The 12082-nt window shown below is 38.6% G+C and overlaps 1 protein-coding gene across 4 annotated transcripts in view; it reads right to left on the bottom strand.

Annotated features, from left to right (window-relative positions):
* The window catches only part of LOC124268496 (serine/threonine-protein phosphatase 6 regulatory ankyrin repeat subunit A-like), a 60600-nt gene that overhangs the window by 32242 nt on the left and 16276 nt on the right, over positions 1-12082 (bottom strand). For all 4 annotated transcript variants that reach the window (XR_006896292.1, XR_006896291.1, XM_046703476.1 and 1 more), the window contains exon 2: positions 10486-10710. The gene's annotated coding sequence lies outside the window, so the exon portion shown is untranslated. The remainder of the gene's footprint in view (positions 1-10485; positions 10711-12082) is intronic.

Raw genomic sequence — 12082 nt, 5'->3', positions numbered from 1 at the left:
AGCAATGTTAGATAATCTAGCCATAAATTAAACGAACATATATTCTACGATTAAAAGAGTAGTAGGTTTAAATTTACTTTGAATGTTTTGGGACTTACGTACCCTCTCAGGAGGACAATAATTTTACGCTACTTCAACCCCCTTTGAGGGCACTGCCACTCACAATCTAAGTTACTAATCAAATCTACCAATAATTAAAATACAAATATGTACAGAACATATCAATCAAAATTCATTCATTAAATCAATTTCTTTTAAAAAGCCAATAATTAAATGAAAATTAACAGTGTTAAAAAGATCCTTAACTGTTTTCACAGTGAAGTATTTACCCCTTATGATGGAGAATTCAACACAGTCAAGCAGGACATGCTTGACTGTGGTTCTCTCATCACAGGGATACAAAACGGAGGATCCTCACCTTTCAATAGGTATGCATGAGTGTATCTAGTGTGGCCAATACGACATCGTCGCATGATGACCTCTTCAAATCTGGACTGACAACCCAAGTAGGTATAACCGATATAGGGTTTTATTTCATGTAATTTATTGATACCTACTTGGTCGTCCCAAAGAAATGAATGCATCGAGAAGTGAGAATTACAGGATCTACGGGATAACCTTAAACAAAACGTCCTTGTCGCCCATGGTTATGGACACCGTTGTATTACACCTTAACTAACCAGAGACACACCACCCTCCTCTTTTTAACCCACTACTGGGAGCTGATTTGGCCAGATATAACACTCTCAGGTACCTGTAATAGAACTGTAGTTTCATACACTACTAGAATCAATAGCACTTCCTTGGACCAGTTGATGTGATGGCAGATCACAGACCACCAATTAAGGCTATAAATGGCACATAGAGGAATTAATCAAAGTGACAAACTGGTACAGGTAACTGACAAGACAATGTACACTGCGGTAGCAACAAGGATTAAGTATGCAGATTAACATCATACAAATGATTACAATTAAATATCAAATGGCATCATAAAATACCATAAGACCCGCTCTAGCTGGCATTTGAAAAGATTTTTCAACTATGGATAATATTTTCGTGATGTCACTACTACTTAGCGTTCTCAAGAATGCGAAAAAAACCAAACTATATTGCGTGTTTTTACTTTTCTAAGGCATTTGATTCTGTTTGGAGAGCTGGTTTTGGGCATAAAATGCTTATCAATGGAGTCTCAGGCACGTTTCTCACCCTTATAAAAAATATGTACAAGGATATTAAATCATGAAGGATACTTTTAAAAACAAGATTTCGCCCTTTTTCCAAGCAACTCTGGTGTACGACAAGGAGAGAATCTCTCTCCTCTGTTGTTCGCCTTCTTCATAAATGATCTTGAATCCTACTTTGTAAACAGTGGCTTTCAGGGTATAAAACTACATAACTTTTCAGATTAAAATGTAGTGTTTTGGCTTCAACTTGTGATATTATTGTACTCCGATGATACAGTCTGTTCAGTGATGATCCTCATGATCTTCAAAAATCTTTCGATGCATTGTACTGTTAGTGTAACGAATGGAAGTTATCTGTCAATTTATTCATTTATTCAATAAAGTTTGTTGTTTTTGGTAGTGCTCCTGTGAAGTCATGTAAACTGAAACTTCACTGTGGTGATGAGCCTCTTGAGGTAGTAGACTCTTATTGTTACCTTGGTATTTCCCTTCATCGTGATAGAAGATATATTACAGCACTTGAAAATATAGGTACAAAGGCAATGTTTTCTCTTCTGCAAAAATGATGTAGCATAAACATACTACTTGAGTGAATTTTAACAGCTTTCGATGTAATGATAAAACCGATTGTATTTTATGCATGTGAAGTTGGGAAAACATCAACTTAATTGAAAAAATACATATAGAATTTATGAAACTTGCTGCAGGTCTTCGAAATTCCACTCCAGATTAAATGATATATGGAGAATTTGGTCGAAACCCGATGTATATCAAAAAACTGTTTTGGGCATTAAATGGTAACAAACACCAGCTAAGCCAAACATCACATAATATGTATTCTATTATGTTGCAAGTAAGTGCTGAAAATAATGTATTTCTGTTGATTGAATTTGTAAGAAAGACTCAAAAGGAGCGTGGTTTAACTGAACTATTTTACAATCCATTTCTCTGTACAAGTTAATTTCTTTTTTTAAGACCAAACAGACCTCCAAAGACCAATTTCAAATGCGAACCTTTACTACTTTATAGATAAAGATATATACCTTCTTACCTGAATTCAATACCTTATGGAAAGTCAACAAACTGTTCTCGTCTAAGCAAACGTGTAATCTAAAAAATCTTGCTAAGTATATTAATGTAATATTTAAGTCCACAAATATATATTACCTTTGGGGTTTTCGTTCTGTACTTTTTTGCCATCTTGATGTGTTAATGTATATGAATATTCTAATTTTGTATTCTCATGTACCACCATTGGTGGTGTTTTGAGAAATAAATTGAATTCAATTGAATTGAATTGCTTGGTTACATAGTTTTGGGTCTTAAGAAATATTTTGACGATGGCTGTCCTGAGTAAGATGCTATGACACTATCTCACACGTTTTCAAATTCAGCAGCCAAATTTTTACTAATATTTTTAAGTTAAGTGAGTGAGTGAGTTATCATTTAACGTCACATCGGCAATATTTCTTTAAGTTTATTATTTGATTTATACAGCCGTGAAGGAATATAAGCCCCAAATATTAACAATTCATTTCCCGTTAACCCGGTGTAGCAGGCCATTTGTTTCCCGGTCTAAACTTTCCCCGGGGGAAAATCTGTCCCAGGCCAAACTTTACCCGGGGAGGTTTTGTCCTAGGATATTCTTACCTCGGGGAAAGTTTGGGCTAGGCTAAGATGTGAACATTCAATTGCACATTTGATGGGTAAATAAGATGTAATCTACGCAGGTTGCTTGCTCTCTTATCGTGCTGTTTATGATATAATATTTGTTTTATTTATGTATAAATGTAATGGAAGATTATTCACATAAGCTTGTTTACTAATCCATAATCACCTTGGGTGAATGAAATATGATTCAGATATCCATGGGCCAAGTATACCCCTTATCAAACCATGTCTTTTGAATATAGAATAAGGCAATATAGTGGAATGATAGATGATATAGCATTTGATATCGATATTGTGTTGGGTTGTTGTTGTGTTGATGTTTACGTCTGCTTCCAACTGTTAAGTTGATGTCACCGACATGGATACCATATTTAAGGCCATGAGTGAGGGAATACAATTTTGAATGGATATGGACATCCAAGTAAAAACTGGGTATTTAGTTAAAGTTTCGAATATAGTAATGATTTTGAGATAACCCAATTTTGAGTAAGTGGGGACACGTAAATTATTGTGATATAAAAATAAGTAGATGATAATATAAAACAAAAGTAATGATATAATTTTTTCTGCTTTTATGCTTGCTTTTCTTTTTTAATCTCACCTTATAAAGGGTATTGAAACAAAATGAGAACCATGTACATGTTATATATGAAGATGAAGACGACCTGTAAATTGTTAATGGAACTTGACATCAACATGAATATCTTATCAATGTGTTCACGTGAATAGTTATGCCTTGTTTTTGTTTCTGACTTTTTCAAGACGAACATAAACATGAAAATAAGGGTGGGGAAGAAATAGCCTAGCTAGTCCAGAGTCTCCCCCTTTTGATATAAGAACAAGGGTTTGAAACAAGTAACCTTTAAAGTTGATTCAAGGGTGGGGGAAAGTTTGGCCTAGGACAAACTTTCCCCAGGGAAGATTAAGCCTAGGGGGAAAAGTTTGTCCTAGGCCAAAGTTTCCCCGGGGAAGGTTTGGCCAGGGGGAAGGTTTGGCCAGGGGAAAAGTTTGGCCTGTTACATCGGGTGTTTTCGATAAAGCCTACCAAGTCTTAAGGAATGATTTCCACTGGTTAATGTAAGTATTCCTTTAGACATTTAGCATGAGGCCAGCTCCATTCGGTTTTAAAATGTCGTTGTTTAGCAAACAAACACCATAATAACTATCGGACATAAAGTGGTGGTCTTTATTTAAAAATAACCTATTATTATTTTCCACATTACTTATATTAGTCCATCGCGGGTAATACGTGACATCGCAGAGAACGACTTTGAGTTGCACTCATGTTTTATCAATAGCACGAAGTAGCTGAATGGACTCCCCATTTGCTATTCCCGGGAGTCTAACGAACATGTTAAATATACAAAGGTATTAAGTTATACTTCCAACACGTACACATGCATAGGTTTTCAGCAACGAATTTTAAAACAGTACACCCTTGGTTTTCGAACCCAATGCAATTCTGGCAAAATCAAGTCAAGTTTGCTGTATGGCGCGCGACAACTGGGTGTGGAGTGGCTTTTGGTGATAGTCTGTTTTCTTATTTCACGTTTGATACCAGATTAGGTGCATGCTTAACAAAAAAAGCGCACCACTTCCACAGAACACCACATGGAATGGGTTGAATAATCCGTGCGATCGGCGAGCGTAATAACATATTTGCAGTGAATTTGAAATTAATCCTAATACAGATCAGCACTTACCGGGAGTTAATCATGGTTTGGGTATTCCATACAGTGGAATACGCTCTGTTAAAGAAGTCAGAGATGATTTACTGAAAAACACCATACTTCAGTGGGACTTTGCTATTTCGAGTAATGAGTTGGTCTTGCCGGGAGTTGATCATGGTTATCAAGGTTTGGATATTACAAACAGTGGAGCACGCTTTGTTAAAGAAGTCAGCGATCATTTACTGAAAAGAGGCATACTTCGTCAGGACTGTGCTCTTTCGAGTAATGAATGGAGAGATGATCGTATGAACTTTAAAGGTGACGTTGCTTTCACTGTCCAAAAGGATGAGCAGCGAAAAGGCTTTGAAGATGATTGGAAAAAAAATACTTTAGATAAATCAAAAGGTTTTTCTCGCTTTAACGATTGGATTCAAATGTATGTATGGGTTATTCTTGGTGCACAGTCACAAACGCTTTCAAATATTATGGGTCAGGGGCAGCATTTGATGCGCAGAGTTAATCCTGAAAACTCCTTTAAGTTAGTCCTGCGGTACATTATGACCATCCAACATATCTCAAATGGTGCTGCTCCGTCATTATATGCTGGCACACCACCTAATGCTAAGTTATATCTGAAGTTTCGAGAAATACAGGCACAAGCCAAACAGTTAAAAACGAATTCCGAACATTGAGGATTCTATGTCATCTCAGGTAGGTTTACCGATGGCCGTCCAGGGATATCAAGATGTGCTTTAGAATGGTCTATGGAACTTAGAGTTAATTGCGGTGTAGGTTATAATAACAAAATTGTAATCACTACGAGCTACCAAAAACATAAACACCATAACACAACTGAGTACGGGTGAAAAGGGAATAGTAAGCCCATCGCCACAGCAAACCAATCCACCATAGTCACCAACGTTGTCAGTCTCAGTATGTATTGAAAATCAACGACATACGGATCAGAAAACCAAGATTGTGATAGTCCCATTGGGTCTCATCATCATTTGGTTAAAAATTCCTTAGCGGCTATTTAAAACAAACCGGCAACTGCAACGATTAATGCCCACTAGTTTTGACTAAGCCAAGGGGCCCTCAACGTATGGAATAAACTAGTATCGTAGGCAGTTTGGAACAGGGTTTATCAGGGATATCTATAATATTCCTTGACTTATGTAAATTGAATATCTCTCTAAGTAATGACCATGCTGTCAATGGACATGAATCAACACAGCATGACCATTGTCATCATGGCCACCATAATAGAGTCATTAGCTTACTATAATCAAAGTTAGACAAAGGCCGGTTGGCCACTGAAGCATGACAATGTGGATAAGGTGCGGGATAATGCAGGCTGACCATACATCTGTGGTAAATGTGACACGTGACCGTCTGATCAGACCCTTAGGGATAAATTGAAAAGTGCTTTGTGTTAGTCGAGACTTGACCCTGAGACAGCGACTAGGCAGGTTGGCTGACCATCGCCTCCGACATGCCACCTAGTCATTGTTGGAACTTTATGTATGTAAAATAAAATGTTGTGGACCCACTGATGGACTTCTGTATTTGAAGACACAGTTATCCCACAAAACAGTCCGGGATACATGGTGGAGACCAAGATCTCGAAACCTCTCGGCATCAAAGGTCTTGAACGAACCTCCGACGGTATTCGTCCATCCTTGGTCCACATCAAAACAAATGTCAAACAGCCAGCAACATCAAACTAAGTTGACGAAAACAGCTGACAACCCGCCTGTGAAATATCTCTCAATGTGGACGTTTCACAGTTTGACGAAAATGATTCATCAAATACAACTGCAATCATATTGTGCTTTCATGGGACAAAGGTGTGAACACAAGAACTGGTCCATCATCACAAGCTTCGATCACGCACAGTCGTCCAACAGCAAATACTGTGTTCGTGTAAACGAAGACTGACCGAGGAGAAAACTAAGAACTACAAGTGTTAGTGACTTTTAGTAATATTTCTGTGTTTCTATTGTTATACACTACAGGGTGAGTGTTGATACGGTTTGGTTTATTCATTCATTTTTTTTCAATGCCTTTCTTTTCTTCTAAATCTGATGACGGATCCTCCAGTAAATCATATTTTCCTTGAATACATCCACCCGCTCAGATTCCCCGTCTGCCCCTCAACACCCTGATCACCACTGCCGTATTTACAATCCCCATTGTTGTGGCCGTTGCTCTTTTCCCCCTCCATGCTCCTCCCCGCCCGCTGACCGTCACGCTGTCTGTCCCCAACGTCCCCAGCGTCAGATTCACAGCCCTTCCCAGGCCATTATTCGACGGACATGATTCCCGATCGGCACCTTCCTGGCTTAGTCGATTTCAGAAATGTATGCATATTCAAAATTACACCAATGAAGAAGTTGTTAACATTTCCCCCCCCTACTTAACACACTCTGCGCAAATTTGGTATGAAGGTCTTCCCAGTAAAGATAGTCTGACATGGTCTGAACTTAGGCAATGTTTTTTACAATGGTATGGTTCAACGTCCGTTCAAGTCATCACTCGCAAAAAATGCCCTGATTGACAGAAAACAAACAGAACAAGAGGACTTTCGTTCTTTTCTTCAATCTGTGCGGAATGAGGCATCCCTTTCATATTGTAACGATGATCAATTTATTAAAGACCTCATTTTCAGAAACGCCCTTCCCCACATTGTTCAATTTATTGTCACCAGGCGCCATGACACTTTGTCGGACATGATTGAAAGTGCTCAGGAAGCAGAGGACATTTACAAAATAGCAGGTACTGAAGGTCTCATGTCTGTCAGTTCACACATGAACGTTCAGCCGAACAGACTGCAGGAGGAGCGACATGACCCAGCAAATTATTTTCAACCTTCCCCGAACAATGCTTGCCCACACCCCATTCCCTCACACGCCACCCCCTACTCTTTCCCATCCTACCACCTACGACCCCGCCTCTAATCTATCATGCCCGCACACACCCATACAAGTGTGTCCACTGTAGGCTATGCCATCTGAGTCCCCAGGAGTGTCGCCTCAATCACCCCTACCCCGTCAATTGTTTTCCTGCACCACTAAATGCTTTCTTTGTCAATAAATTCAATTTCATGTCCATTTTCTGTATTCTATCGGTAGCAGCATACACATATTTGTGTATGTACCATTCTATTTGTACCCTGTACCCCTGCCCAGGGCTTATCAATATGTACTAGCTTTCATGTACATTGATTTGATCGTCATGTCGCTGATCTTTAAAGCGAACAGTTTATAATGTCTTTTTGTGATCAGCATGTAAATGGTATGCCCTTGAATTTGAATATAATGTTATTGATATGTCCAATTAAGGATATTATGTATCAAAATATGTGTATATAGGACGCAAGGAGATGAGATACAAGAAGGGAGTTGTAACTGTGAGAGACTGACTGACTGACTGAGTTTAGTTTTACGCCGATTTTAGCAATATTCCAGCAATATCACGGCGGGGGACACCAGATATGGGCTTAACGCATTGTGCCCATGTGGGGAATCGAGCCCGGGTCTTCGACGTGACGAGCCAACGCTTTAACCACTAGGCTACCCCACCGCCCTAACTGTGAGAGAGGCATAGAGAGAGCGATTGAGTGAGAGAGAGAGAGTGAAAGAGAGACAGTGAGAGAAAGAGTAGAGGAGATACAGGGAGGGAGAGAGACCGTTTTCGTAACAGAGATTGAAAGAGAGAGAAAAAGAGGTGACTGCTGTCCTGTCTGATTGTTAGGATGATAGAAAATGACGATCCATTTCATGTCCATATTGATGCTACTTTGTACTTTGTTTCTGAAACACTTGTCATCGTACAAGTTATTCAGTGGACGATAATCTCTAGAAGTTTCTGTAGATGACTTACTTTGATTCAGTGTGTTATTCGTCTGTCAATATGTTGATTTAGAAAAATGGGTTCCACGACATGTATCTTAATTTACCAAAGGAAATTGTCTTTAAAGAAATATTTACTGTCATTTAATGTCGATATTGCTATCAGCAAATCTCATTTAAATTAGTCATTTAAACTTTATGAATGCATATCAGTGTTTGACATCATGTGTCATATATGTTACAGAGCTTATCCAAATACTGAAGACTGTGTAATTAATATCATCACTAAACCAATGAAAGAAATTTGGCACACCAGTTTTCGAATTGTATCACCTGTATAATTACTTGTCAGTGTCAACTGTCAACAAGCCCTGACTGATTATAGCATTTTATGTTTATCCCTATAATTTAGATAATATATGTTGAAATTTTATCGCTACCTCATTCACAATGTGCATAAGGTCACGTCCTTCTTTACAGAAAGGGCGTATATCGTAGGCAGTTTGGAACAGGGTTTATCAGGGATATCTATAATATTCCTTGACTTATGTAAATTGAATATCTCTCTAAGTAATGACCATGCTGTCAATGGACATGAATCAACACAGCATGACCATTGTCAGTATGGCCACCATAATAGAGACATTAGCTGCCTATAATCAAAGTTAGACAAAGGCTGCGGGATACTGCAGGCTGACCATACATCTGTCGTAAATGCGACACGTGACAGTCTGATCAGACCCTTAGGGATAAATTGAGAATGCTTTGTGTTCGTCGAGACTTGACCCTGAGACAGCGACTAGGCAGGTTGGCTGACCATCGCCTCCGACATGCCGTTAGTCATTGTTGTAACTTCATGTATGTATACATATTGACTCCAGAATAAAGTGTTGTGGACCCACTGATGGATTAAAGTGTTGTGGACCCACTGATGTATTTGAAGACACAGAGATCCCTTTAAACAGCCCGGGATACTAGGCCGTAAGATTCTGGATGAATATCACAATCTGTACTTGAAAACTAATGTATGATGTATACCAGTACACTGGGCTGGCAGAAATACCTCATGGCCGGTCCAAAAGTTTCTTCCTCCTTGCCCCAGCATGGTGCATATGATTCAGAAGTCCGAGATGTAATTATAATGTCATGTTATGGGTTTTGGCCGATAAATGTAGTCACTTCATTATTTATCGCTGACATAACTTCGGGTTAACGAGTCACCCATTCTGCCGATTGTTTATCATCTCCTGTCGATTAAATCTCTCAACAATAGCTTCGCTAAGAGGAGCAGCCGCTATTCCGCACCTGACATTGACCTTGTGATTTACAAGAAGCTGTGACACAGATCCCATAAACTGGCATCCCGGATCTACATAAATTCTTTAGGCCACTTCAAAGGACTTCATTTATAAATACACAACAGCCCATTAGCCACTTCAGTCGCATCTTTCATGGTTAATGGCCTCTTTAAAAATATTTATATGGCTTACGTCTTACCCTATCGTGTGCAAGAAACAAGGTGGTCAGCCTGATGTACCTCATTGGTCATTAAAAAACTTCCTCCTCGGTATATATGGTGGAGCTAGTAAATATATTTGCCATATTGCTTATTTCTTTAAGCAATCCTTTGTGACATCTTCGGATACCTTAGCTATATCCAATATCCCTGTGGGCTTTAGCACATTTTATCAAGTATTAATAAATAATGAAATATACCTTTAATACAGCCTTGGGACATCGTTTGGATATAGTATACATAATGGGGAAACGGGAACCAATCGTCCTTATCAAGCCATTTCATCCTAATTCTGTTCTTCATCCAACACAAAAAGAGGGCAAATTTAACGGGACATCATTTGGTGTTCTGCAAAAATGACCCTGTTTTTTACCCCATTATGTATACTACTTCAGTGTATGGTTTGGTTCTTTCAAGTTATTAGTTGAAAAAACTTATATGCAAACTTTAATAGAATCCACTCACAAAGATTCATAGTTTGCATATTGTTTTTTTCATTTCATAAGTTAATAAACGAAACAAATGCATGGTTTTGCTGCATAAAAAAAACTAAACTAAAAAAACAACCCTTATAAAAAACACCACTGCACCTGTAGTTGCTACTGTTGCTGCCTGCTGTTCTGGTTGTTGCTGCCTTGAAGATGTGACCAGGTGTTGGACGCCATCGTCTCCCATCCGATGTACCTGTTCAACAGATCTAGTCTGCGTCGGGATGAGACTACCAGTAGATTCTGCAGTTTGTTGTCCCCTTTGACGTGGCTTGGGGTATCTTTTGCCCCATGCTGGCTTCTTTGCAAGCTGTTGCTGGGACTGATCTGAAAAAGAAACAGTTTTAAGGAAAAGGTACAACCCAATTAGTACCTGACAACCCAATTAGTAGGTGTAACCAATAGAGGGTTTTATTTCATGTAATTTATCCATACCTACTTGAGTGTCCCACTTCTTCTGCATCAGATCACGGATGTAGGTTCTAATGCTGGCTTTGTAATCAGAGTATGGGATAAGAAGTGGTGTCACAGATTTTTTGAGTGCTGCCTTATCAGCAAGATCGGCCAAAGTATTCCCAGATATGCCAACGTGGCTGGGTAACCAACAGAGGACGATGTCGTATTGGGGAGTTGCAAGATCATCATATAATTCTATAATTTCTAATAAAAGTGGATGTTTATAAGAAAGATTTTTAATAGCCTGAAGGCAAGAAAGAGAATAGGAAAATATTATATATTGTTTATATTTAGGGTCTCTATTTATATATTTAAGAGCTATAAGTATTGCGTTTGCTTCTGCTGTGAAAATTGAACTGTCATTGGGTAATCTGGAAGAAATTGTTTTGGACCCAATGACAGTAGCACAAGCCGCTCCGCCACTATCCTTGGACCAATCTGTAAATAAGGATTTATATGTATTATATTTACTTTTTAATTGATTATATTCTTGTTTATATTGTAAGTCATTTGTTTCTGATTTTTTTTAAATGATGTTAATGTTTGGTCGACTTGTGGTCTAACCAATTGCCAATGAGGAGAAAAAGAAGTCGGGAAGGAGCTATATTTTCCAGCTCAATGCCGGCAGCAGTAATGAATGGCCTAATTCTAGCCCTAGAAGCAGAACAAGAAAGGTTTCTTGTTATACGAAACCTCATGAAGGGGATTAAAGACACATTTTTTAGCTGGGTTAGACTCAGTCTAACATGTAGTTTTGTAATATATTGTAAGCTTATTTGATACGGCGTTGATTAAGTGATGGTTCATCAGCCTCGACGTAAAAGACTGTCAACAGGAGAAGTGCTGAAAGACCCAATAGAAAGTCTTAGGCCTTGGTGGTGGACAGAGTCAAGGAATTATAGGTTGCTTTTGCAAGCTCCACCATATACAATGGAGCCGTAATCCAGTTTGGACTGGACCAATGGTCGGTATAGGTGTAGGAGGGTAGCTTGATCCCTTCCCCCCTTTGAGTTGGAAACAACTTTTAACAAATCCAGTACATTCAGGCCTTTATTTTTTAGGGATTCAATATGTGGTAGAAAAGTTAAATGGGAGTCGAAAATAATACCCAAGAACTTGGCCCCCTTGACAACCTTGATGTGTGTACCATTTAGAAATAGTTCTGGGTCTTTATGAAGTTTGTATTTACGGCAGGAATGTATACAATTAGTTTTGGATTTAGAAAATGTAAAGCTGTTTTCAA

The sequence above is a fragment of the Haliotis rubra genome, unplaced genomic scaffold, assembly GCF_003918875.1.
Source record: "Haliotis rubra isolate DU_JTF1 unplaced genomic scaffold, ASM391887v1 Scf1385, whole genome shotgun sequence".
Lineage (NCBI taxonomy): Eukaryota > Metazoa > Mollusca > Gastropoda > Lepetellida > Haliotidae > Haliotis > Haliotis rubra.
The sequence above is the reverse complement of the archived record's forward strand: the minus strand, read 5'-3'. Positions and strand labels throughout refer to the sequence as shown.